Here is a 3,891-nt window from a genome sequence, read left to right as displayed (position 1 = left end):
ACTCTTAACTCATTTATTTTATTCTTGAAATTTTTCTTTGTGAAAAAAGGACATTCGGGATCAACACAATCCATTATTATTTCAAGTATTTTAATATACACTTTTTTAAATTAATAGAATTTTAAGTATTCAGAGATTTAAAACCGTTCAGTAAAAGATTAAGCATAATTACTAAAGCCAAAAGAACTCATATCGCCCAAGTTAAGAGAGGAATAAATTTTTGTCTCTTGCATGCTCGTATGGTATAGAGGTGTTAATTAGTAATTAAAATGTTCAGCACTACATATGCTATTCTTAACACGTTCACGCCGGGGTGACCCACCGGTGGGTCACGCTAGATTGTCTCATCTTGGCAGCGCACCGGAGTAAAAACTGGTAACAATAAATTTCATTTTTTAGTTTTTTTCCGGGAATAATAAAGATCCATAACTGCCAATTGTTTTTAACGTATGTAATTTTTATATTGAATTGCTTTTTTGCAGTGATAAGTTTCCTTACAGTAAATTGTTATTGCTGAGAATAAATTAACTCCTCCCGAATATTATCTAATATTGAAATAGTTCTTCTACCAGTATTTTCTCTTTTCCCGTACCAGCATTTTCACTTTTCCCGGCGTGAACGTGTTTAATTGGTAGTGAGATGGAGAAATTGTCTTCGTGACAGGTCACTATACGGCCACTGTTGTGTTTTCAATTGAAGTATTTTGATTGATATTCTCTTTATTTTAAATTATTCCGGTTTTCTAAAACTTGTTAAAGATAAAAAAAATGTAGCCTGTTTTTTGATAAAAATTTGCTAATTTGTATTGGTCCAAATTGTTTTTATCTAATTATAAAGCTCTGTAAAATTTCGTATTAAATATAAATATTGTCACACTAAATATATACAAGAATCATTTCTTCGTTATGCTGTAAATACTAGTTTTTATAACTGGTGACCCATTCATACATCTATTTATTCATCCACAGATCGTAATTTTGACTAGAAAAAGAGAATGATCAATCTCCAATTCAGTTCCCCTAGAGCAGGGTTTCTTAACCTTTGGTTAAGGGTTTCTTAACCTATGGAACCCCTTAGGGGTCCATGAACCATAGGTTAAGAAGGGGTTCTTAGAGGTCCTTGGGTCATATTTTGGAGGTCCGCAGAATATTCCTAATTTTTAAAACGTTTGGATCAATAATATTTAAATAACATTGATCTTCTTTTTCTAAAAGGTGAAAATACATATTTGAAACTAGGTGATTTGTGAGCGGCAAGCCAACCCGTGATAGAGATACCACAAATTCAGCGCGGACTGCACACAGGCCTCTAATATCCATATCGAATATTATTTAATCATTATTTGATTTAATATTATTTGATATTTCTAAGCGGGATTATCCACACTTGTGACAATACAAACAGAACATCAAAATCGATTGAATGCTGAACATGATATGCGCGTTGCTTTGTCGAAAACCATCCCTCAATTCAATTTATTAATTAAGGAAAAGAAGTAACAACCTTCATATTAGGAATTTTTATTTTAAAAATTTTGCATACCATTAAAATAATAAAATTAAATGTTTTCTAATAATTGATATTTTTTGCAATTATTTTTTTCGCAGGGGAGTGGTCCGTGACTGCTTAAAATTTTTTTTAAAAGGGGTCCATTATACGAAAAAGGTTAAAAAAAACACTGCCCTCGAGGTATTGATTTGTTATTAGAACGTGGAGAACTTTGCACAACTGCATATTTAACGTGCACCAGTCACCACTTGCTAGACGGGAAGTCTTCGGCCGTCGGCCCATGTTATGTCGGACATGGGCCCAACGCCCTACCTACCAGGCTATCCCGGCAGTCATAAGCGGATTTTTAATAAAATTCAAAAAGAATTTCTTTCGAAAATCTTGGTGAAAATTTTTGAAAATAGTTTTTTAAGATATTGAAGAACTTTAGCAAAAATTAAATTCAAATGAGTTTTAACAGTCCCTGATTATGTTTGTCAAGTATCTTGAATGGCCTACTATCTAAATTGTATTACGTAACCGTTTTCTTTCCTAAGTACTATTGGTTACAGTATCATACCATCATAGTCATGCAATTTGAGCTGGAAGTCTGAGACGACAGAGGGGCCCTTTCTCCATCTGTTTTGTTGTACGGTCCTTTGTTTTGATATCAATTAAGTAACAGAACAAACTTGACCAATTTTGTAGGTAGATTTAAATTTTACATGAAAAGTGAATGATGAAAAAAATGAATGAAAAAAGTGGTATAATATATACTATTGAACTAAACTAGTGAACTAAACTAGCCCCCTGCTCGCTAGCGCTTGCCAACCCCCGAAAATTGGTTGCTTCGCAAACCAAGCTCGCTTCGCTCGCTACTAACTTAGGTACATTGCAAATGCACAAAATTTTAAGAATTCAAAACAATCATTCAAATCCATATAACAACTTTTTTTTTTAAAAAAAATTAAATCTTTTTAGTAAATACTAAGTCATTAAAATAAATTTGAATTCAAGTAAATGACCTGTAATTCTTTAAACCTAAATCTTAAAGCGTAACAGCACGACTGAGACTCATCTTTCAATGGATAACTAACAACAACAATAAAACAAATAAATTCGTGATATAAATCAAACATCGTCAAATAAATTCATAATATATAAATTCGTGAAAGAAAGCACTTTCGACAAAATACTAAAATAAAGATCTATCGACAAAGACTACTCACTTGCCTAGCTTAATAGTATGAGATTGCCGCAGCTGATAGGGTGAATTTTGGAAGAGATGACATTTGTCGAGAATGCTCTCTCTGGTTATTTCAGTTTCCGTTTTTAAAAGCGCTACATGTTGAGCCACCTCACTAGATTTGGCATGTGACATTTTTAGCGGCAATCATTGATCGATTTTCAAGCGTTGCCATTCGGGGAGTTGTAATGAGGCTTTTTTTGTCGCCGTGTAAGAGAAATACATATATAGATTGCAAGTTTTAACCTTAGTCTCCCAATTGACTGCAAGCGATACTTTTGGAATAACTAGAATGTTGCGAAGGTGGTATAGCACCAGCATTCATAAAGTTACAGACTCACCATCAGCCTTCTGATGTGCAACCAAAACCCACAATAAAATTGACAAGAACTTAACATGAAAATCTTTATGATTATTGCTGATTCTCCTACATTTTGAAAACAGGAACACACGAATAAATACTTTCCCTATAGGCTTACCACGTTTTATCCCGACTTTTTATATTGAACTGGTATAAAAAAAGTTGCTTCATGAAGAAAGTGGTATAATATGCTATTCAACTAAATGGCTAACTTCAACTGTTTGATACCATTTTATGTCAAAATGTCCCTGCTCCTTACAGTTCTAGATCTAGTCATAGAAACTTAAATCATTAATAAATTATTGTGGAAGGCAATCTTTCAATTCTTCTAGACAAATGAAAAAATTGAAATAATTGTCTTACCACAATGTATGTTTTTGGAAAAGGAAACTGTCTTATAAATATTAGCTGATAGTTCTGGTATATTTCAGTACTTGTGCCATAGTTTAATAAACTCAGTTATGCTTTAAATAATGTTTTTATTAACCCTTTCGAGCCGACTGTCACAAATACGTGACAGCATAAAACCGTATCAATCAGGGTAAAAATATCAAACTGGTAATCAAAGTATTTCTTTAGCAGTTTATTTGAGGGCGGAGTTATAATAAATTGATTTATTTAATTCACCATTACTTTGTTCAAAATAAAACTATTTAGTTATATTTTGAATTAACATTGATTATATATATGATTAAACTAACAATAATTAAAGTAAAAGCAAGGTAAGTCTGTCAAATTAGCAACGACTACATTTAAGTTACCGTTTTTTATTTAATTACAACTTGATTCTGATTTT

General features: G+C 32.2%; 1 protein-coding gene across 1 annotated transcript in view; it reads left to right on the top strand.

Annotated features, from left to right (window-relative positions):
• LOC107450965 (fatty-acid amide hydrolase 2-A) overlaps positions 1 to 3,891 on the top strand; it is a 32,923-nt gene that overhangs the window by 27,367 nt on the left and 1,665 nt on the right. The window lies entirely within an intron of this gene.

This window comes from Parasteatoda tepidariorum, chromosome 9, assembly GCF_043381705.1.
Source record: "Parasteatoda tepidariorum isolate YZ-2023 chromosome 9, CAS_Ptep_4.0, whole genome shotgun sequence".
In the NCBI taxonomy this organism is placed as follows: domain Eukaryota; kingdom Metazoa; phylum Arthropoda; class Arachnida; order Araneae; family Theridiidae; genus Parasteatoda; species Parasteatoda tepidariorum.
The sequence above is the reverse complement of the archived record's forward strand: the minus strand, read 5'-3'. Positions and strand labels throughout refer to the sequence as shown.